The following is a 25,316-nucleotide window of genomic DNA, read 5'->3' on the forward strand; positions in this document are numbered from 1 at the left end:
CTACATCCTGGAGTGTATGAACAATAATAACGGGGTTTTACCCTTTCTGGAAATAAAAAGACAAAAAACAGTTATTAAGATGTCCAGAACACCAAATAGGTACCTTGTGTGCACACGTCTCTATGCCCCGATGGTGCTGCTCTTCACAGATGTAGTTTTGCCTTTTGGAACGGCAGCCTTCATACTGGTCTTGATAGCCTCTTTATTGTGCCTGGATACTCACCGAGGAAATGAAAATAGAACAGGTTAAGACTTACACGAGAAAGAAATAACTCGTAGTCAGATGACTGCTCAAGATTATTTTGATAGACAGAAAGAGAAGGAAGGCCTTGGATCCGGGAACAAATGCAAATCCGAGATATCAAATTGACCGATAAGCGATCTAAAGTGGGCTTTGGCAGGACATCGCTATAAGTGATGACTGATGGACAATATTGAGGACGAATGACAGCAAAAAGAAGAGAACACACCCAAGAGAACGCCACTGTCGAGATGGAAATCTTCCGGTAGTTGATCGGCGATGTTGTTGATGATGATGATTATTAAACTTGGTAAAATGGTCCAATTACTGTATATTGTAAGCACGTGTGTGCGTTCAATGGCCAGTTCCTAATTTCTGACACATGTGAAGTCAATGTGATGACAGTCAACATCGGCACGAGCCGACGAGAATGCAATTTGTCACGTAGTCAAGAGTTGCACGCACTGCAGTTGGCACGGTCGCCACTGCTGCCAGCCGACGGACGAGCGCGGCTGATTTTCACGGAGGCGTGGGTAAGATGAACGCGTGGCTGGAGCGTGTGTATAGGCATTCCGAGCGGATGACACCGTGACTACAACTGTTTAATTGCTTTGTTATAGTCATCGCCATTCATCGGGGCTATGCTAGGCTTAACGGCGGGGTGTGTCGACGCGTGGTTTTGCGACACATACGTAGTTTTGGTGAATGACACACACACGGATTATGATACTGTCTGTGTACTGTGGGGTGGAGTGCAGGTTGGTGATTCCCGGCTCACGTCACATCATCCCTTCGGATGTTGCTATGCCTCATGGCACTCCAACATCGGCCTAGCCTTGCTCTCTGTGTTAGTCAGTCTCTACTTGTTCACGTATGCACAAATAGATACCCGTATTCTACATCCACATTCATTCCTCCAGGCGTTTAGAAACTTGAGTTTGGAATATTTGTCTGCTATAAATTTTCGGACGATAAGCCACTTCGTTGAGTTATCAGTTGTGGCCAGGTCGCTTCTGAAAGAGAGCTATATAGCTCAGTGGGCCTTACCTGGTAAAATAAAAATAGTTTAGTCGTTTTAGTTTAGTATTTGTGGGTGCAGTGGTAGTCCAGTGGTTAGGGGACTGCGCTAATAACCCGACGATCTGAGTTTGATTACTGGCCATGGGTAACATGAGTCCCGAGTGACATGTCGAACCGGGTACTTTTCCTCCGCATTCTCCACCAGTGTTGCGAACTTTGGTCAAATAACCACAATTGCCCATACGGCTTGGGGTTCATCCTACAGTGGATCTACAAGGGATTACAGGCTATTATCATTTCACCATATCTTTAGTTCATTTTTAGGTGAAAGTGTTTTTTTTGTACACTCCCAGGGTTGCATATATATTATAGATGGGATCTAGCTTATTAAAATATATATATAATTTGGGTTTATAAACCATGTTAAAACCAGGAGTATGTGTAGACGCTACACATTAGCTACGTTTAATCTTATGGAAGAAACATCAAGCCACACGAACACCGAGCAGTGACTGAGCACACACAGCAAGTAAGACACCACGTGTAAAGAAGGTTAAAATTGGATAACACAGTCAAAACATAAAATGTTGCCATGCAAGACTTTTATTATTTAAAGTGTATATCTGGGGCCAGATTCAAATCAGCCTGTCCATTCCCCATGGTTGAGAAAATATCACAATTTTAAGAAGTTTCACCACGTGGTAGGAAGTTATCAGTAGTCTTCATCGTATGGAGATAGAGACCATAGGAATGTGGAATTTCCATCACCGGCTCAGAATGGCTGATAGGCATGAGCGCCACCCCAGTGTTGGTTAAAGCAGGTGGGACACTAACTCGCGTGTCGGCACACGCGCGTTAGTTGGCCTACGTGGAGGCGTTGGTCTTCTGCAGTCCAATGGATTCGGCACAACACACAGGCATCTGGGTTTGATTTCAATAAGGAAGGCAGTGCTCATTTCACTTGCTTTATTAAGCATTCTCGATGCCGTGTCATATTTAGGAGGCTCATGTGTGGGGTTTTTAGGTAAGATCGTGTAAAACCTCTTCACCTGCATGGTAGTGTCTTTATTTATAAGTAAATCAAAGTGCCTCTAAGCTTAAAAGCTGCTCAAATGAGCTTTGGGTGGTGCTCATCTTCACCGGTGACCCTAACCCAGAGGTGTAAACTCCACATTCCCATCGCAGGGCCCGTGTTTCCAGAGGACAACTATTGTTAATTGTCCACCACGTGCTGTAGCCTCATTTTCCCGACTATGGAGAGAGAGCACCAAGAGAGGAAATTCCACAATGCTATGACATGACCAGACAGTCATTTTCTCAATGCAAATGATTATGCCGGTTACTTCGTCCAAATTTGACTTATTTCAAAATTGTCCACAAATTACTTGAGGTAAACCCACACAGATCACCTCCTAATGGCAGTTATTTTCTTCAAAAATAACTGCTTTTGTGTTTAGCTGGTTGTCCTTCCCCCGCACCTCCGATTAGCACGGTTGCCTACGTACGATGCCAAAGCAGTTCAGCATACAGACAGACCACGCATTTGCGAGCCAGTGCTGCTTGTACATTGTGCCGCATAGGGACAGGTGCCACTGGGAGCCCCCTCGGCGAGACTTCGGGCATTGAAATGGTTGAGCAGAAATGTGAGGCACTTTGAGAATCTGAGGCATTTAAACACCTGATCAAAGAAAATTCTTATTCTTCTTACAATAAAAAACAAATACTGTACATCCACATGGTTCGCATACTTTCATGTAGTGATTTCCACAATAATTTACCCATTCAATGCGTATACAAGTCTAGGACAAGAGCACGTGATGTAAATCACAGCGTATCATCAGCATAATCAGACCGATTGCGTACGGAACACTGCAAAGTGCACAAATGCATTGCCAGACGCCTGCTACTCATGCACTGAAACATCAACACTGCGCACAAACATACGAACGTAGGCAGTGGCATAACCCCATTGGCACGGCAGTGGTGCATGCTTGCTCATGCAGCGCCGTGGTGGCGAGGTTCGGTGGATGGCACAAATGTTGCGAAACTCCCTTGCCGAGGGTGTCGAGGTGTCAGACCCTGGCTTGCCTTTGAGCTCACCTGTGGTCAATCACACGTGTAATAGTGCACTCTGTAGCAATATGGGAACTTAAGAAACCATTTTGCATAGCTATTTAAGGCCAGGCGACGGTGATCAGAGATTGGACCCAAGCTCCCACGTGCACAGAATAGGACGAGGCACACCACAAAAACGTAGATTTGGGGGCTACCTTTTGGACCGAGGAATTGAGCTGCGGTGTTCTGACGTGGAGGGTATCGCCGACCGCTATTGCAGATGCACAATTGCCCTTCTGAGAGGACTTTTGATTTCAAGTTTTGCCGTTTCACAAATCCCCCCGGTGCTCAGCCGTTGTCGAGTCGCCCACTTCTCCGGAGGACAGAACACAACGCAGCGTTTACTCATCGTCTCCGAACTTTGTTATTGTTGTTGTCTGTTAAGCCGACCTGAAGGATTCACGACGGGAAGAGAGGGGGCAGGGCAGACCGGCTACACCTGTACGGGATAGAGTGTTTCCCCCTCGCACGCGTGGGTTTTCTCTGGGTGCTCCAGGTTTCTTCCCACATCTGAAAACTCATTACGCCTCTCTTTTCTTTTACGATCAGAGGAAACAAGAAGATGCTCGGTGTAGTCGGCACTTTGCTTCGTTCATCATTTCGGTTTTTTTAATGCTTTGCTTTATGTACTTTATGTAACGCCCCCCCCCCCTTTTTTAAATGAAATATTTAACAAAATATTTCTCGCTCTGCTCTCCTTACCCCTTCCCTCCTTCTCTATCCCCCTCTCTGCCCTCCCTCTCTCTCTACCTCCTCTCTTCCTACTCCATGTCGCTCTCGCTCTCTCTCGCTCTCTCTCGCTCATTCTCTCTCTCGCTCTCGCTTTTTTTTTTAACCACGACAAGTGCTGCATCTGCACGCAGCCCTTCTCGCAGTCAAACGGCCTCCGACGGGTAGCTCAGATCTGCATGCAGAGCTCTCCGTCATCTGCCACCTCTCAGTCGTTCTCTCTCCACTCGGGTGAGCGAATAGTGTGAGGCGCATTACAAGTTGAAAGCATTATTATTATTTGCACACGTGATGAAATATCCAATTCTCACTCCACAACCCCTCCCTCTCCGTAGCCCGACACCTGGGCCACGTACAGCTCGTGAACAATGGTGCCAGTTAAACCACGTGCTGGCCAGCCACATAGCTGAACACAGGGTTGGGTACACGCTACTAGGACATGCCGTGCACTTGCCAGCCCACGAGAGTCTGTTACAATGCGTGTCCCTACACATTTCGGAAGATCTGGTTCAGCACTGCCTCACCTTTGGGTTGTCACACTGAAACCGTTCCGTGGGTAGAAGAATATCTCATCGTACCAGCAGAGGGGCGAACTGCATATACTGCACCATACCTGACAGAAAAATAATACTTTTAATGTTTGCCATAATTTGAAAAATGACATTATATTTTTGGGAAATTAACAAATAGAATTGTGGCTCCCAACTGGCAGACATTCGGACTTGTGGGCGGGTGCTTTGCTCACCTTGTGCTGCACAGTGACAAGGTGCCATGCGGGAGTCCTCGCGGGGAAAACAAACCCGACAACTACACTCTCCATGGGTGGCGGTACATTACAGGGCCAATATAAAAAATTCAAATATTATTTCCAGGACAGCTAGCCGAAAAGGAGAGCGTTCCTGGGAAAAGGAGGGCAGGTGGCAACCCTAGCCTGCACGTCCATGAGCAGGGCCGTGCTCTGACTGTGCCACGGGGGACTATGTAGTGGCCACGAACTTCTCATCGTGTAACCCCCCGCGAGAATTTGGCTCCGTCCGGGGAAGTCCAACGCTGCGTCTACAGCTGCCGAATCTTCGTGATCCCGGGCCAGCACGTGACAACAGTCGCTGCTACAGTCACGTGCACGTAACAGCAACTCCCGTGTATCTCTACGAGTCTCTATACGGGTTTATTATACGGTCCACGGGTGTATTATGCGGTCCATAGTGTGGGTTGCTGCATGGCCACAATCACACTACTGTCTGAAATGTATCTCGATGTATCTCTAGCAGTCAATGTATATTTTTTAAATTAGAAAACTAACTTCTTCATGACTGATTATTGTGTTTAGTGTGTTGTCGTTGTTCCCCACGCCTCCGATTAGTACGGTTGGCTACGTACGGTGCAAAAGAAGTTCAACGTGCGTACACATAAAATAGCACCACCACAACGACGTGCACGTGGGTCTGGTTTCACAGTGCGTGTCACACGATCGACACGGAGGAGCGCCCCTTGTTGGTCTAAAGCCACCATTCGCCCGAAGGGAAAGATGGGAAATGTGAGGAGCGGCAAGCACAGGGGGAGGTGGGTCGGATGGTCATGGGCGCGGTGGAGAAAGGGGGCCAAAGGGAGGCGTGAGGGTGTTGGCGGATGCGCTGTTGTGGAATGCCGCCTCCCCAGATCGCAATCCCTTTGCAACACGAACAAGTGCTTAATTGTTTGACCACTGTGCGAGATTGTACTCATACAGAAGTGCGTGGGTTCCATCGCGATCCCCGACGCCTGCTGTAAATTTTGAGTTTGCGCGTCTCTCTTTCCCCGTGGTCACGTCTCTCTTTCCCCGTGGTCGCGTGTCTCTTTCCCCGTGGTCGCGTGTCTCTCTTTCCCCGTGGTCGCGTGTCTCTTTCCCCGTGGTCACGTGTCTCTTTCCCCGTGGTCACGTGTCTCTTTCTCCGTGGTCACGTGTCTCTTTCCCCGTGATCACGTGTCTCTTTCGCCGTGGTCACGTCTCTCTTTCCCCGTGGTCGCGTGGATTTTTCGCCGGGTCCTTCGTTTTTTCCCTCCACATTTTGAATCAACATCAACACGCGTTTGACTATTCAGCTGCTATACATTTCCAAGCGATAAAGCCACTTCGTTGAGCTATCGTTTGTGGCCAGGTTGCTTCTGAAAAATAGCTTTGTAGCCCCGTGGGTCTCATCTGGTAACATAAAATTAGTTGAATATTACTTTCATGCCGTGGTTGTTTGCGTGAATTGTTAATTGCGCCCCACGTTATCCCACCCCCACACCTCCGATTCGCGGGGTTGGCTCCGTACGGTGCGAGCGAAGATGGACATACGTACGCGTGTGGTATGTTTATATTGCAGTGCTGGAATGAAACAGTTGAACAAAGTTCAACAGCACGCACTGACAAATACGGAGGGGGAGTGAAAGACGAAAACTTCTCATAGCAGTACCGAGAGATGCATGGTCAGGGAATTACACCAAGATACAGATTGAGGAGCGCACGGCTTGGAAAACAAAACCCAAATCAGCAGTCACAACGGAGGGCATGCAAACATAGAAGTAAAGCCAAATATTGACTGTTCTAGATATAAACTGGGCTTGGGGAGTTGGACACATCGTTGCTCGAAGGGTTTATGGCTTGTGGACGAGACTGGTGAATCGGCAGCCAAAATAGGGAACGACCACCACGGAGATGGAACGATGAAATTAGTTCCTGCCCGGGAGTCAGATGGAGTGTGGTATTTCCGGACTATGAGGATGGACTATGAGGATGGTGACAGTGTGGGGACGTCTGCATACAGCAATGGCTGATGGCGATGATAATGAAGAATTGCATTCACTTATCGACGAAAATCTCATTGATGTTGGATTTCCAATTCACTTGTTTGTAAACACTATTCGGGAAAATCAGTAGAAAAGATGTGTATGCGCTTCATGTTTTATTTAATAAAGATATATATCAGATGCAGTGCATACATTTTATATGCGAGGGACTTCATCCATCTGCATACGCTTATCAGGGTTATACAGCAAAAACAATGCATAAATCACTGTTTATGGTGCCAGCAATCGATGGAAGGTCAAGGTGGAGGCCTGAAATGATTTGCTCAGGTCACTGCTGGTAGAAGGGCCTCCACGAGAGCAAGCTCTACAGAGCACGGCTTGAGGGTATTTGGCCTACTCTTCCACGTTGGCTATACGTCTTGGATGAGGTGGGAGTATCCACACTTTACCCAACCACACGTGACCTGCTGATAGACTAATTGTGGTGCACCCATGTCTACTGCTGGATGGGCAGAGACGGGAGCTTTTCAGAGGATATGGAAACAGCGACCTCAGGATCGCAAGTCGAGTGTGCGAACCATTAGCCACAACAGGCAGCGTGAGAATACAGCGAGTGCCTTCACGAACATCTTCATGCTCTTGTAACGAGTGTATTTGGTCATCTATTGTGCTACATTATGGACATAGGCAGGGTTTAATAATAATAATCCCTGTGTCACTGACCGAGGTGCATGCCGGTTGAGTGGCACCCCTCCCTCGACCACCCAATTCCTCATCCTTAAACTGAACTCCCATCTATATGATTTGACTTCTGCGTCAAAACATGGATCATAAGCCATACATAATTTCGGGCACTTGCATAGTGGTAACACCTGTGGCTCACAGCAAGAGGTGTCTGTGTTCAATTCCAGACTTGGGCGCCTCTCTGTGTGGAGTTTGTTCTGCCCCTGCTGTTCTGCGTGGGGCTTCCTCCAGGTTTTTCCTGTTTCCTGCCACAATGTAACTAGTATTGGACAAACATCCCAACGCTGAAAAACGATCGGCAAATTACTCAGTTGGGATTACACACACACAGCAGCAGCAGCATCGCCCCACGTACTGCAAAACCACTTGGCAGGACCCTCCTTTGTAAAGAGTCTTGGGACTCACAAGGCTTTCCTGGTAAACAAGAGTAATACAACATAATCACACCTCGTTTGCCCAGTCTACCAATATGATCGCCCACACCCATGCGAACGTGACCATCGTGCCTGCCTATCCAGTTGCAGGTATTTGTTGTTTGTGTGACAGTTGCCTCCCTGTCGACGCAGCTCACCCAAGAAGCCGTCGTGTAGCTCACCCCCCCCCTGCCTGCCTCACCTGGTTAGCACTGCGCACTGCGAACCCCGGCAACACGAGTTCGATTCCCGCTCACGGCCAACACCAGTGATAACGATTACCTGAACCGGTCTCCTGGGCCTCCCCTAGGTCGACTCAGCCTCAAATGAGTGTCTGGTGTGGTTTGTAAAAATAAAAATCGCCACAAGGGAGACAAAGGCGGCAGTGCGTGGTGCTGGCCACCCACCCCCTCGTGTGCAATGCCGACCTTCATAGGTGCTGGCTAACAGCACTTGCCCCAACAGTTATGTTAAGGCTACACGGGGGACCTTTGTCTTGTATCCCCCCCTCCCCCCCCACCTGGTCATTTACTCAACCACACTGACCAGTGTGGTGAAGTATGGTCAAACAACCCTTATAAACGTACTTAATTGAACTTAATGAGATTCATATAGCGCCTTTACCAAGGCGATTTACAGAAATTATAAAACTGTTAATTGCGTGACAATAATTTGAAATACAGAATTGGGTTTTTGGACATGGTGCAGTTTTGATGCAGCTAAAGCAAGATGGACTGATAACGAGGGGTAGCGATAGGCCTGGTCGTAGTTGGGGGGCGACAGAAAGCTGGAGGGCTGAAAGGTGATCGGCCAACATTGCACTGGAAAGACAAAGGCGGTGGCAAGGGGCTGGGGCCAGGACGGAGAAGAAGCGAAAAGCTCAACACGTTCATTAACAACACTTTACAATAAATAATAGTCGACGTTTTGGGCTATGGGCCGTCTTCAAAGCACATCGTAAACGGGAGAAGGGACATTGCCGCCCAAAAGCATCACCGATTATATATTATTTGTTCGTTTTAAGGCAGTCTTCTTGACTAATACATTTAAAGTGTTTTTGTGTGTGTGGTACTTTGTGCGTCACTGCCAATGCAGCCGTCACCAAATAACGTCAAGAACTAAGCAATGAATTGTCAAAGGGCCGTGAGTTATTGTTGTTGATCATTATTGTTATTATTTACCCACAATAAAACATCCACTGACTTGTTCGACTTTCATGGAGGTCCAGCCTCGTCATCCAACGGTAAAATCCGCTGCTGTTCGCGGATAACGTTTTGTTAATCGGCGAGTCGAAACAACGTTTTCTGCAAACGGGCTGGCTTCAAACTTTTCGATGGAGCGGAGGGTGGAGATCAAAAGTGAGAAACCCAGAGACGTGTTTGTTTATCAGAATGGAAAGACATTTCGCGGAACAATATGTGGTCGTAAGATTTTTTTTTCCCCACTCACTTTCCTTTTTCGACGTGCGACCCGCGGTGCGGGAATGCAGCCACACAGGGTTTGAAGGAAAAGTGAAAGAATGCGTGCGTGTGTGCGCGTGTGTGTTTATTGTGTATGTTTGTACTGTACGCGTGTGTATGACAGGCAGCCAAAAACGTTTCGAGAATAACAAGGTAAAAGGCGCGGCCTTGCAATTGCTTGCTCACTGCCACTGCTGGTGGAAGGCCCTCCACTAGAGGGAGCTCTGGAGAGCCCCGTCGGAGGCTATGTTTTGGCCTACTCTTCCACACGATTCCAGACGAAGAGGAGGTACCCACACTTTATCTCAGCGTACGCGGTGTGCCCATTTATACCGTCAGGTGAACAAAGGCCCAGGGAATTGATTGTTACCTCACACGTGTGTGCATATTAAATGTACCCTGTATATGTGTATATATGTATATAGTCCTGGGAATGCTCTTAATCTGCAGCTTTTAAGAAAGACAAGGTCGGAACCACGTCAACTGCTATTTCCCCCCCGATTATGGCACAGATCAAACGATGCATTTGGAGTTAACGACGTGAATGGAGCCTCGCGTAGCCTGCAGACTCGCAACGTTAGGCCAACGTTGCACGTCTGCCGGGAGCTTGGCTATGGTGGAACTGCATCCGGCAGGGGTGGAGGTCGTGACCTCTTCTGGCTGTCACCCTGGCGGAATACCGCGCACGAGCAAAGAGAAAGGAGCGGCGATGAAGATGGGAACGTGGAATTGTTAGAACAATGCCAATGATCTGACGCACTGGGAAGGTGGAATTGTTTGAACGTCAAGCAGGAGGTTGCCACGTGCCCCGCTGAGCGTAGCGAGACGCTGCGAGGTATGGGTGGACAAAGCGGTGTCCCCTCGACGAAACGACAGCGGAGAGCATCATCGAAGGTGGTCCCAGCAGGCGACAGACTGCCACTTGTCTAACTCGGAGCACAGCCAGTGCATAGAAATAGAGAGCCAGGAGTCATGGTTACACGCTCAACGTCCCATCACGGTGATGAGGATACAGCACGCAGTCTGTGAGCAGATGCGAAGGATACTCGATGCAGAAAAGGGGAAGTGATTTCCCCGTGGGCCACCTTGGAATGGCAAACTTTGCTTTGCGAACACCTGGTTCCAACATGAAAAATTAGACAATTTACCAAGAAAAAACACCTGATTAGAGAAGACACCGGATAGATTACATCCTAGTCAAGTAGAGATACACGAAACATCCATAATATAGGTTTTCTTGGGTTGGATCGGGTAAATATAAATGTGTTGTTAAACCCGCCACCACCCGACACAGCCAATTAGTTAGGTTTTGTCACGTGAACAGAACGTGCCAATTCGTCACGAGTACAGCACAGCACCGGTTATTTTGGACGGCGTTGGTCACGAAAGCCTGCGTGTTAAATACACGAAAGCCTGCGTGTTAAATACACGAAATAGTTAGCTAAATTCCCGCAGCTACCCAACAGTGGAAAGGGTGCATAGACGCTCTCCAAGAGAAGGAAGGAAACTCAATGAGACTGAACACAGCGGAGAGGGAAACGCAAACGAAGAAGACACGTTGCCACGGCAACACAGGCAGGAAGGCCGGGAAGACAGAGGGAGTCAATGGAATGCCTTGAGAAACGAGAAAGGACGAAGATGAAGAAGCGAAGTTGCGATTGAACCACAGAGTCTGCCACACGATGTACGTGCGGGGAGACCGGCCGACAAGATTTAATGACCTCAATGGTGACACCGATCCCAAAGAAACCAAACACAAACTGACATCTCAGACTTTAGAACGATACGTTTGATATCTCACCCGTTGAAGGTTATGCTGAACATGATTTCATCAAGGATCCACAGCAAAGCAGGGGCTTATACTGCAATGGACCAAATTGGTTTTCGGAAGGGATAAGGAGCAAGGGAATTGGAGTTATGAGAAAAATCTAGCAAAGGATCTTGGCGTTTAACCGAGAAGTTACACATTTGTTTAATTGATTTTGAGAAAGCATTCAAAAGGGTGAATTTGATTATCTGGCTCAACACGCTCAGTATGATGAGAGCCGATGGGAAAGCTAATTATTCATGTAGATTGCAGCCTTGTACATGGGCGAATGATCGAAGGCGAATCCGACGATGCAACAATTCGAAAATAAACTAAACTATTTACATTTAACCAGGTAAGGCCCACTGAGCTATGTAGCTCTTTTTTCAGAAGTGACCTGGCCACAAATGACAGCTCAACAAAGTGTCTTGTCATGTAGAAATTATAGCAGCCAAATACTCTAAACGCGTGATTCTAAATGTGGAGGGATAAACCGGATGCCCCGGAGGCAAATCCACACGACCACGGGGAGAGAGACACGCAAACTCCACATATACAGCAGGCATTAGGGTCGGAATCGATCACACGACCATCTGTATACCAGGCGAGGTAGTTAACATCTCCTAGCCACCGTGGCGAGATATAAACTGGAGGTGTGGGACAGGGGCGCTCATTATCGCCGACATTGTTCGATGTCTATGTAGTGATGGTGATCGAAGAAGCTTGACAAATCCTGATGGAAGGAATCAAGATTGGAGGACAAACATTGAGGTCGAGCTGATGTACAGATGACGGACGGGACTAGGAAATAAAGCAGAACGGCTTCACAGGTCTCAGTTTACGAAGTAAAACAAGAAGCAGCAGGAGATTTGGGAATGAAAATAAACATGGGAAAGACCAAAGTAATGAGTGGCTCAAGGAAAGAAGGCAGATGGGTGAATATTTATCATTGTAGGCGATATGAAAAAGTTCTGCTGCTGAGGTAGTCTTGTCCTAACCGATGGAGAGAGTTCTGAAGAAATCAGAACCAGAATCGCAATGGCCAAGGAAGCCTTCAGAAAGAAAAGGGGACTTTTAACAAAACGCTTTGAAGGCAACTTGAATAACAGAATAATAAACAGTAACGTTTCACGTGTGCCGACATGTGCCTGTGAGAGGGAGATACAGTGATTGTAAAGAGATTTTTTTCTTCTTCATGTGGCCTTGAAGGAGAGTTACCATCATAAGATGGACAACAATGAAAAACAAACAACCAGGTGCTTGCGGGAGAAGACGGTTACAGTATTCGATCAATTTAGGAAGCGGAGAAATGCCTGGATTGGGGCACGCAGTAGTGAGAGGGACCGTGATGTTGACGGAGGCGAATGGTAATGTTGGTTTTATTATGATGGATGATATTGGTCGCGAAAGCCTCCGTGTTAAACGGGGGTGATTGGGTGTCGAGTAGTGAGGGGGAATGAGCTGAATGAGGTCAGCGAGGGAAGATCCTTTGGGAAAGGACCAAGAGGAAAGATAAGAAGGGCGATGCTGACGACGTCCGTATGTACGTTGAACTTCTTTCGCACCGTATGTAGCCAACCGTGCTAATCGGAGGTGCGGGGGCGAGGAGAACAAACTAAAGTCAACACGCACTTCTGAACGAGTGCGTTTTCAATGCAGATTTAAAAGTGCATAGCTCCAATGGCTTTCTAATATTAAATAAATGTGGTTTTCAATCTGGATTTAAAACACGAATGTGCAGACAGATGAAGAGGGCAGAGGAACACGGAGGAGAGAATTGTGATGACATCTCAAGATCGTGAGAGAAGGTGGTCGCCTGTGAGGGGCCTTCCTACCAGCGGAGCATCATCACCATGGCTGATGATGATGATGAGTGGTGTCACAGCATTTAGCACGTTACACTACGAACCTGATAACCTGAGTCAACTCGGTCTCAACTCGGTGCGTAAACACCATCATTTGGAAGATAAAGGTGCCCGGGAAATGTTATGGTCACACCATTGCGTCGTATACCACGCCGAGCTTTAATAGGTGCTCGCTAACAGCACCCTCCAAACGGTGCGTTCGTCTAAAGGAAACATCTTTGTACGTGTAAACTCGGGTTTGGCAACAGACTCTTTAAATATTCATTTAGAACGTTCGGTTTTCTAAGAAAATCCACTCAAAGCGCCTGCTTATCTCGGGAACGAATCGCAAAGTTATTGCATTACTGCATAGGGGCTACAGGTGTGCCTTCACATACAATTCCAGCATCAACACATCAGCTAGCACCCACGGTGTGTATATTATGCCCCTTCAAACCATTGCTGGTTGTCGCTTTCGCCCTACGTCATACTTGGAGGCCAACCAGTGGCCACGAATCCTATTGTGGGCAGCGTTATTGTCAGAAATGAAGCCTAACTGGCACGCTGCAGTGAGCGAACAAAGTATTTAATCCCCTGCTGATTTTGTACGTTTGCCCACTGACAAAGAATTGATCAGTCTATAATTTTACTGGTATGTTTATTTGAACAGTGAGAGATAGAATAACAAAAGAAATCCAGAAAAACGCATGTCAAAAATGTGATAAATTGATTTGCATTTTAATGAGGGAAATACGTATTTGACCCCTCTGCAAAACATGACTCAGTACTTGGTGGTAAAACCCTTGTTGGCAATCACAGGGGTCAGACGTTTCTTGTAGTTGGCCACCAGGTTTGCACACATCTCAGGAGGGATTTTGTCCCACTCCTCTTTGCAGATCTTCTCCAAGTCATTAATGTTTCGAGGCTGACGTTTGGCAACTCGAACCTTCAGCTCCCTCCACAGATTTTCTATGGGATTAAGGTCTAGAGACTGGCAAGGCCACTCCAGGACCTTCATGTGCTTCTTCTTGAGCCACTCCTTTGTTGCCTTGGCCGTGTGTTTTGGGTCATTGTCATGCTGGAATACCCATCCACGACCCATTTTCAATGCCCTGGCTGAGGGAAGGAGGTTCTCACCCAAGATTTGACGGTACATGGCCCCGTCCATCGTCCCATTGATGCGGTAAAGTTGTCTTGTCCCCTTAGCAGAAAAACACCCCCAAAGCATAATGTTTCCACCTCTATGTTTGACGGTGGGGATGGTGTTCTTGGGGTCATAGGCAGCATTCATCCTCCTCCAAACATGGCGAGTTGAGTTGATCCCAAAGAGCTCCATTTTGGTCTCATCTCACCACAACACTTTCACCCAGTTGTCCTCTGAATCATTCAGATGTTCATTGCAAACTTCAGACGGGCATGTATATGTGCTTTCTTGAGCAGGGGGACCTTGCGGGCGCTGCAGGATTTCAGTCCTTCACGGCGTAGTGTGTTACCAATTGTTTTCTTGATGACTGGTCCCAGCTGCCTTGAGATCATTGACAAGATCCTCCTGTGTAATTCTGGGCTGATTCCTCACCGTTCTCATGATCATTGCAACTCCACGAGGTGAGATCTTGCATGGAGCCCCAGGCCGAGGGAGTTTGACAGTTCTTTTGTGTTTATTCCATTTGCGAATAATCGCACCAACTGTTGTCACCTCACCAAGCTGCTTGGCAATGGTCTTGTAGCCCATTCCAGCCTTGTGTAGGTCTACAATCTTGTCCCTTGCATCCTTGGAGAGCTCTTTGGTCTTGACCATGGTGGAGAGTTTGTAATCTGATTGATTGATTGCTTCTGTGGACAGGTGTCTTTTATACAGGTAACAAGCTGAGAATAGGAGCACTCCCTTTAAGAGTGTGCTCCTAATCTCAGCTCGTTACCTGTATAAAAGACACCTGGGAGCCAGAAATCTTTTTGATTAAGAGGGGGTCAAATACTTATTTCCCTCATTAAAATGCAAATCAATTTATAACATTTTTGACATGCGTTTTTCTGGATTTTGTTGTTATTCTGTCTCTCACTGTTCAAATAAACCTACCGTTTAAATTATAGACTGATCATTTCTTTGTCAGTGGGCAAACGTACAAAATCAGCAGGGGATCAAATATTTTTTTCCCTCACTGTATGTCTATTCCTGTGCGTTACTTAGTCGCCGTGTTACTATACCCCGTTTTAATGTCTGAGGGGCGACTTGCGCATTTCAGTTTTATTTTATGTGCACGCGGCGATGGAATGGTGGAGCGGACAGAAACAATTCCTGGCCGTCTGTGTTTTCCTATCGATGGTGTTTACACGCTGCCCGAGTGGACACGTCGAAAACATCATCCGTGTTCGTTAAGTCACAGTACCTGAGATGCGGATGCAGTCGGTGTCCGTACTCAGGCATGTTGGGGCAGTTTTCTTGCTGTAGTTGTCTCACCCGATGACGATTGCTTGTGTTGTGATCGAAACGTCGTGATCTATTATTTCTTCTACCTGCGTGACTTTGCCTAAAGAACCAAACAGCATGTTGGGGCTCTCGAGGATTTGCTGCCTCTCTACATATGAAAACGCACTACGCTTCGTTCAATGACTCTTTGTCGGGGGGGGGGGGGGGGTGGGGGTCTTGCATTGGGATGTTGTCCGACGCCACTGATACTGTGTGTGTGGTTTCAGCTGTGGCAGGAAACCGCGGAACACGGAGGTGATCCAAGCAGGCCAGGGGGAGAACGCGCGAAGTTCCACGCACAGGAAAGTGACCCGAGGCAGGGATCGAACCCAGGCGGCTTCCCGCTGCGAGGCGTGAGCGTCACCGCTGTGCCCCTCCCCCCCGCCGCCGAGGAGGAGGCGTTGACTCGCTGCCGGCTGGGTCACCTCACCCCGCTCGGCACTCATTAGCCCAATTATTATTTCATCTTCTCCGTCCCCTTTTTTTGTTTCTCTTCTCCCCCTTGAGGTCACGGCGAGGTTGTTGTATGGATCCGCTCGTTGATACCAGGTGCGGCGAGCCTTTGGAAACCCGTTGTGTTTTTCTCGGCTTGCGACGTTAACAATATCAACTGTACATATTGATTGTGGCTGAATACAAATGTGTTTCATTTGCTGCATTTTTTGTTCGATAAAAAAATGTAAGATAATTCTTGAGCACATGACTATTGAGCACGTGACATCATCATCACCATCATTCATGTAACAACATCACATCTCTGCTTCCCGCGCCTCCGATTAGCATGGTTGGCTACGTACGGTGCGAACAAAGTTCAACGTACATCTCATAACGCACGTGAAAAAAATGAACATTATCAAGGTAATCTTCTTTTGGTTCTTTCGGTAACGTCACGTAGAATGAGAATAAAATAATAAATTGATAAAATAAAATAACACAATAAAATTCTCACGACGTTTCAGCCACAACACAAGCGGCCTTCATCAGGTGAAGGGACGAGACTGTCTGGAGGCCGCTTGTGTTGTGGCCGAAACGTCGTGAGAATTTTATTGTGTTATTTTATTTTATCAATTTATAATTTTATTCTCATTCTACGTGACTTTACCGAAAGAACCAAAGAAGATGAATCCTTGCAGTCACGAAAGCTTTAAATCGAAATATCAAGGTAATGTTAAACAGAGGAGAAACTGTTTTGTATGTGACTTGAACACGTCTATTGTCTGTGGGAGCAGCAGCAACTCGTGGCCTCACTATTGGTTCAATTATCATCCCTCCATCATCTGCAAACTTATTTATTTTAAATTAAATCGGACATTTGCATCTTATGGCGGTACCCCGGGTCACCATAGTACCCCGGCTCTCGCCTAATGTCCGTGATGCGGTCATTTTTAGTCTGTTGATGGTCGGCGATGCGGCAATGGACTCACCTGGACGAGATGTACTCACGATGATGCACCAATACGGTGCGAGCGAGCGTTCAGGGTTTCAGCGGAATCATCGTCCTCGCTGCGTTTCGACATCGCGGAGTGGCACTGATGTCGGATTGATTGGTTACCCCAGTCGCGGAGTTTAGTACAACCCTGGAAAAAAATAGTGTCCCATAAATAAAATATTGAATTGCCTCGCCCATTTAGTATTATTTGGTACCCCGGGTACCGCCGTGAGGATCAATTCCCCAGGATTTTTTTTTTCACGATAAGAGAGCAGAAGCGTGGGAAATTACTCAAATTGGCCGCAATTATCCGCACGGTTTCCCCCTCCCCCCTCGCAGATATGTAAAGTAAATGTGGGTGGATAACCCCGGCGGAGAATATGATCCGCCTCATTGATCCCCCACATCACAGCGGATACGAGGGCTCGCCCTGCACGCTGAATTTCTATTGGCCGTATGAAAAGTAAAACGAATGGAGAACAACCACTTGCCGAGGCTTCAGAGACTCCGCAAGCGACGCGCAATTATATAACACGTGACAAATACCGGCTGACACTGAAACACGTGTGCTTTCGTGTATGGGAATAAATGTGTATCAAATGTACCTTTTTATCCCATGTTTGGATTTAGTATGCATATCGAGACATTGGAGTGAGAGGGATGCCGTTGTTTTTGGCTATATCATTCTTAACGGGTGGCATTCATTGAAAGTATACTTGAAGCATATATATTTATAAATGCCTTGCAATTAATTGAAAGGAACACATCTGGAGCAGGCACCTGAGTAACGGATGAGTCCAGGAACTGAACAGAAGCTCCCAGCACGTGGAGCGAAACGTCGGACTTCATGCCGAACAACGCCGCACGACCTGCAAACGCTTTGGAGAGGCACGCGGCACGCCCGTGTACACCTACGCAGCGGTATAACTCCAAAGTTGCTGTCAGAAATAAAAAACAATATCAGAATCTGTATTTAGACTTGAGGAATCGGATGAGCTATAAAGCTCTTTGTCACAGATCTCCAGTATGGGCGGGATCAGCGCGTTACAGCAGCAGCAAACAATACAAAAACATGATAGGAGTGCAGAATAGAGAAAATGGTAAGAAAGTCACTGCATATAAATACATTTCCATATATAAAAGGCAAAGTTGTGAATGTGTGTCTGTTAAAAATGTTTAGCGTACTTCCCGACATGCAACTAACTTGAAATTTGCCATGTGGGTACTTTCCAGACTGTACACCATGCACAAATTATAAAAATACACTTTTTTTTTGGGGGGGGGGGGCTCAATAATGCATTTATTTTTTGCACGGCAAGTGAGCTGTGACGTCAAATCTGTCACGTGACCCGCGCACGTGGAAGCGTAACGCATTGTAGTGTAGCGGTTAGCGCGCTGCACTACGAACCCGGCGACCCGAGTTCGATTCCCGCTCACGGCCACCACCGGTGACGATTATTTCAACCGCCCCTGGGCCTCCCCTAGGTCGACTCAGCCTCAAACGAGTAACTGGTGTGGTGTGTGAACATCGCCACTGGGGAGACAAAGACGGCCGCGCGTGGTGGATCCAAGTCCCGGGCGAAGCCGGGTAGTACAGCTAGTTATGAAAACATTATATAAGTCAGTTTCATCAAGAGGGGGCAAGGCAGCGAAAGCAATAAACACAGTCCCAGACCACACCAAGATAACGCCACCCAGTAGGAGTCCCTCAATACAATGGCACATTCACATTGAACGATCGATACACAAGTAAGGATCAAAGTAACAAGTCACATTTGAAAATGTGACCGTATCCAGCAATAATCTTCTGCTTCAGGATATAACACACAAAGACAAAGCTCCTCAGTGTAGCCTTTCACAGACTCTTGGGGCAAGTGCTGTTAGCGAGCACCTATGAAGGCTGGCACGGCACACGACGGGGTGGGTGGCCAGCACCACGCCTGGTAGCCTAGGTCTCCATAGTAGTAATCTTTACACATCGCACCAGGTACTTATTTGAGGCTGAGTCGACCTAGAGGAGGCCCAGGACCGATGCAGATAATTGTCACTGGCTATGGAACGAGATATCAGGATCTGAGTGTAAACATTTTTAGAATGGGCCTTTAAACCTATTTATACGCTTCCGATTATTAAATGTTTAGTAATTTTAGTAAATGATTTTAAAAATGATATTATTGTCATGCTGAGTGTCTGCTGCTGCTGCTGTGTTCTGTACAGCGCTTTGAGATACTTGATGAAAAGCGATAAATGTAATTATTATTAATGGGAATCGAACTCAGGGAATAAGGTTCGTAGCGTGGTGCACTGACCGCTCCAATCCCAATGTAACACACACGTACACACATAAACAGTAGCCACAGCCACAAAGCGTACTCATCAGCAGGCCATCAACACAAGCACACGCATACACTTGTCTATTCGAGAAGAGGATGCAACCTCGTACAGCACCATTTCACCATGCGCGTGGTTGTCCTCTGCCTGCAGCCCAAATGCATGTACGGGGATAACATGACGCACCACGAGGGGCCCATGACTCCGCTCCGACGGGAAAAGGGAACATAACAAGTTAAAGGCCTTAGCCTTGGACAGAAAAGCATCCACTGGAGGGGGCTTTTAGAGAGAGCCCCCTCTCGAAGCGACTTTGTCCAGCCCTTCGCGAGCAGCGGGAGACAACCCCCCACTTTGGGCCCCGTCGCCTTCCCGTGTGTGAACCCCGTTGATACTGCTGGGTGGACGGAAGCGGTGAGGGATAGATTTCAGAAACTTTGCCGCTTGTTGCAATTGTCACACCGCCCAGATCGCACCAGGGGCCTCTGTCCGGAGTGCGGGTCCCAGTGTGATAACCACAAGGGCAGAGCAGCTTGCTACTCCACAATCCCAAGGCGGAATACTCAAGGGATGCCCAATGGAAAACTGGCCATCCCCATGGCCCCAGAAGGTGATGATAGAGTTCTGGCACCGAGTGAGTTTGTGTGGTTTAGTGTTGACTTAAAGCGTTCGTGACTGCAGGAATTCATATGCTTGGGTCTTTCGGTTGATCCTATCGACGTGACTTTACCTATCTTCCTATGACTTTGAACTTATCTACGTGACTTTACCGAAAGACCCAAGAATATGATTTAGTGTTCTTTACATATATTTATAAAGAGATCCCCTGCTATTTGTATAAGGCTACAAGCTGTACATTGCTGTTTTATGTAATATCAACTTATGGATGCCACCGACAAAGTATACATATATATTATGTTTTTAACTATCCAAAATCAAGGGTCAGTTGGCCGACTGTAAAGTTATGTAAGAGCAAGAGGCATAGCGCAAAATCTTGGAATGTTTGAGAGTGAAAACTAAAATCCGCCAAGCATTGGTTTCTCAAAATGTACACATGCAGTGGGTGGTAAACCATAATCCATCTCTGCTCTGTACGCCATGCATAGTCTTGTACAAGATCTGAATTTTTTACAATAAGGTTTTGTTTTTCTGTGTGATGCACAATTGTCAGTATGTGTGTGTTTTTCTCGGCTCAGCTACATGCCCTTATTATAAGCCCCAAGCAGCAAATCATTCCAACTTTTTAAAAGTCACATGGCAGGAAATATCCCCCCATGCCTTCCAGAACATTGAGTGGAGGGACGTGAAGGGGAAAGAGTATCGTTCTGCCGCCTGCGTTTTAACGATCGTACGGTACAGCTTTCCCATGTGGTTTTACATTGTACTACTCGCGTCGTTCAGAAACGATGTCCGATGTTTTACTCCGCAGGCCGGGGCCTCCCTCTAAGACCTTCAGGAATTGGAGAAGTGAACGTCATCACTGAGCAACATGCACGGCACCACCCAAAAAGCACATCAGAGAGACGTCCTGTTCGGGATATCTGTTCAACTCCTGATTGAATATCATTGATCCCAATCCCCATTGCAATAGAAACATGTTATCTGAACAGAAACTCAGCCGGCTGAAATAAAGACATCGATTGATTTGTTGACGACACGTGAACACCGTTTACTGCTAAATCAAAACACCCACACACGGTTGAACTAAACGTCGCAGATAACGGCACGTTTGTAAAGCAAAATACTGGCTGCTCGATTGCGTGAAGGCTCCACTAATGCTAAGGCATGCAACTGAAGCGTGCACCGTTTTGGCCGCGTTTACCAACCTCGTTCATCTTGCCAGAGGACGTTAATTTGAAACAACTGCAGTTTTATTCAGCTTCAGCAGTATGCACCGTGTGGATGTGCACTGTCCGAAGCTGCACATTGCCCGCAATTGTATTCGTAGGCCCACGACATCAGATAAAAAGAAGTCCTTCAATTACTTTTTCAACACCACGTGGTGCCCATCGCTTTTGGGGGCCAATTCACTGTTGCTATGACAAGCTCAGTTCATCACTACGTCCTCAACAACAAAACAACCTCTGCCTACGTCTGTAAAATGGCACAGCCTCGCAGCCAGATGGCGCTTACTGGACTAAATCAGAGGCAGAACACGTATTTATACTCCAGGAATCTAATGAGCTATAAAGCTCCTTTTTACAGATGTCCAGCAGGGGCGGGTCAGAAAGTTAGAACAACAAACAATACCAGCACACGATAGGAGTGCAAAGTATATGAAAGGTAAGCATAGGAAGAGCTACGGTATACATTTCAGCACTAATCACGGTCCATCATGCATGCGTGAAAGTGCGTGTCTGGGTGGAATGGTAGCGCAGTGGTTGGTGCTCTGCACGAGAAACCTGGTGGCGCGAATTTTATTTCCTCCCCCGGGTATAACATTAGCGGTGGTTACCTAAACTGGTCCCTGGGGGTTCTCTGGGTTGACTCAGCTTCAAATGAGCACCTTGTGCAGTGTGTAAACGTGAGAATTTTGGAGACAAAGGCGGTCGGGAGGAGTGCTGACCACATCACAGGTTGTGCGACGTCGTGACCCTAATAGGCGTTCGCGAACAGTGCTTGCCCAAATAGCAGTTTATATGGCTAATCCACGGTGTTGTTGTCTGTATGCCGATCATTTAATCAGCTTGTTGTTGTGATATACACGCGTATAACACACACACACAATACCGTATTCAGAATCCCAGAGTTGGTCGTTTCGCACTTTTGCAGGCACGCTGTACAAGATAAAAAGGCAAGTGTTTAACTTGTGTTTTTTTTAAAGTCACAGCAGCCACCACGAGTCCTGGCCTAAACACGCGCCCAGCGCATTCCTGCGGCTGGAGGCGGCGAGCTGCAGGGCCGTCTGAGCTGCGAGTTTCCCGGGGGCCACGGCAAGGGGAGGGTTTCAAGGGCACGAGAAGCGAGACGCGTTCGAGAAAATGAGAGATTTAGGTGTGTTCTTAGCTCTTTCGGTAAAGTCACGTTGAAGGGAAACAATAAAATAATAAAATATATATATAAAACAATGAAAATTCTCACGACGTTTCGACCATAACACAAACGGTCATCATCAGGTGTGTTTCTTGCCGTTGGTTTTTCACACCTGATGATGACCGTTTGTGTTATGGTCGAAACGTCGTGAGAATTTTTATTGTTTTATATAAATTTTATTATTTTATTGTTTCCCTTCAACGTGACTTTACCGAAAGAGCTAAGAATATGAATTACTGCAGTCACGAAAGCTTTAAATCAAGATTTAGGTGTGTTCTATAGCATCAGGCTGTCGTGGCATGATACTTAAGCAAATCAATCATTAGCTCTTCTGTTTTTTATGAATTCCAGAATAAATTAACACCCTACCCCCCGGGACATACTTTGTTTGTGTGAGGGGAAAAAAAAATCTACATTTAAACACGTGCCCACTGTCAATCCACTGCTGGGTTGTTTGACCGCGCTTTGCCGTACCGTCAAGTGGGGTCGGGGGTTTGGGGGGCAGCTCGAACCGGTTCGAGCTTCACTCGCACACTGATGTCAGCCGTGTTCAGAGAACACAACTCAGGTGACTGGGTTCATAGGGCAGTGCGGAAACCACTGGTATTTTGTTGATATTTACCAATGTAACTACGTTTGATTTTTTTTATATATGACGATCGCCCCCACCCCCTTTGAAAAAGTTTCAACTTCCTCCTCAGATTGAAGGCCACTTCGCAGTGCGAATGCGGTGAACAGCGTCGCATGAAAGGGGCATCCGAGTGAACACCTGTCCACATTTTGTTGCACTCTTTTCCCGAAAACATCTCTGGAAATTCACTCCGCATCTCTCGAAATTCTTGATCGGATATGAAAAATTGGCTCTATGATGTTTGGGAAAATACTTTGCTATTCCTCCATACGACATCACATCATGCACCACTTCACCACCACTCCATCCTTGCACTTTGTGGAAGAGCTTCGCTATGTTCTGGTGCTTTTCAAATCGTCGTTGTTTTTATTTTCATTATTTGTGCACGTACGCACAAGTCGATGTATTGGGGGGGGGGGGGGGGATGAAGTGGGCACGGCTAACACCAATGGCGAGTCACAGCTGGACTCGCCCCCTTATCAACCTGCACTGACCAGCATGGCGAAAGGTAATCAGACAACCCTCCCCATGACCAAAAGAAGTGGCAGAGGCCTTCATCCAGCAGTTGATAAACAAATTGCTGTCAATTATTGGAGATCTATATAGAGTGAGGGAAAAAAAAGTATTTGATCCCCTGCTGATTTTGTACGTTTGCCCATTGACAAAGAAATGGCCAGTCTATAATTTTAATGGTAGGTTTATTTGAACAGTGAGAGACAGAATAATAACAAAAAAATCCAGAAAAACGCATGTCAAAATGTTATGAATTGATTTGCATTTTAATGAGGGAAATAAGAATTTGACCCCCTCTCAATCAGGAAGATTTCTGGCTCCCAGGTGTCTTTTATACATGTAACAAGCTGAGATTAGGAGCACACTCTTAAAGGGAGTGCTCCTAATCTCAGCTTGTTACCTGTATAAAAGACACCTGTCCACAGAAGCAATCAATCAGATTCCAAACTCTCCACCATGGCCAAGACCAAAGAGCTCTCCAAGGATGTCAGGGACAAGATTGAAGACCTACACAAGGCTGGAATGGGCTACAAGACCATTGCCAAGCAGCTTGGTGAGAAGGTGACAACCGTATGATGAATATCACATGACTCCTTGACACGTTGCCATTATCATCAAATAGATATTGTATACATCAATTGGATTCCCTAAGTGTTTGTGCTGTCAACATGCCCTGCCAAAAAGTACACATTGTGCCTTTGTTCCCAATTGCATTCCAATTGTGCTACAGTCTGCATGTTGTGATATTAAGTGTTCAATCAGAACTCTTGCAGAGTAGTGAGTGAGTGCTTCAGAGAACGGCCCACAAGAAAAAAACGCATTTCTCAGAACCCCTGACATCCGTTCAAGTGATTGTCTTCCATCCACACACTCGGAAATGCACTCTCCCATAGGACCTGCAGTGCGAGAAAGTACGTCTCTGAGGTAGAATTTAGCCAGCTTATGTGGAACAAAAAACTAACTTCATAGCATATTCTTTGGTTCTTTCGGTAAAGTCTCGTAGATAGAAAATAGGAAAAAAAACTCACGACATTTCCATCGCAACACAAGCAGTCGTCATCAGGCAGAGATAAAAGGGGGGTTAAGCCTCTAAATGCAACTGTTTATAAAGGTTTAAAATGGGCGTAGCCCAAGTGTCAGAAGGAGTGGGGGACAAGAGTCGCGGAGCAGCATGGATGGACGAGCTCGAGCTGAGCGGCGAGTGGTGTAGCCCAAGTGGTGTAGCCCAAGTGTGTCAGCAGCATGGGCGGGGCAGCTAATGTCAATGTAGGAGAAGACAACGGGGGAGAGAGAAGGGGTAGAGATAGGAGGAGAGAGAGAGAGAGGGGGGTAGAGAAAGGGTGAGCGAGAGAGGGGGAGATAGGGGGAGAGAGAAGGGGGGTAGAGATAGGGGGAGAGAGAGGGGGGTAGAGATAGGGGAGAGAGATGGGGTAGAGATAGGGAGAGAGAGCGGGTAGAGATGGGGGGAGAGAGAAGGGGGTAGAGATAGGGGGAGAGAGAGGGTGGGAAGAGATAGGGGAGAGATAAGGGGGTAGAGATGGGGGAGAGAGAGGGGGGTAGAGATAGGGGAGAGAGATGGGGTAGAGATAGGGAGAGAGAGCGGGTAGAGATGGGGGGAGAGAGAAGGGGGGTAGAGATAGGGGGAGAGAGAGGGTGGGAAGAGATAGGGGAGCGATAAGGGGGTAGAAATGGGGGAGAGAGAGGGGAGAGAGAGAGGGGGGTAGAGATAGGGGAGAGAGAGAGGGGGTAGAGATGGGGGAGAGAGAGGGG

General features: G+C 47.1%; 1 long non-coding RNA gene across 1 annotated transcript; it reads left to right on the forward strand.

Moving 5' to 3' along the window:
• The first annotated feature begins 688 nt into the window (after window positions 1-688).
• Window positions 689-21,019, forward strand: LOC142929708 (uncharacterized). Its single transcript, XR_012945861.1, has 3 exons — window positions 689-774; window positions 15,840-19,979; window positions 20,799-21,019. It is a non-coding gene; the product is annotated as an uncharacterized LOC142929708 (long non-coding RNA).
• The last annotated feature ends 4,297 nt before the right edge of the window (window positions 21,020-25,316 follow it).

Source organism: Petromyzon marinus, chromosome 33 (genome assembly GCF_048934315.1).
Source record: "Petromyzon marinus isolate PM22_M1 ecotype Great Lakes invasive population chromosome 33, UKy_Petmar_22M1.pri1.0, whole genome shotgun sequence".
Classification (NCBI taxonomy): domain Eukaryota; kingdom Metazoa; phylum Chordata; class Hyperoartia; order Petromyzontiformes; family Petromyzontidae; genus Petromyzon; species Petromyzon marinus.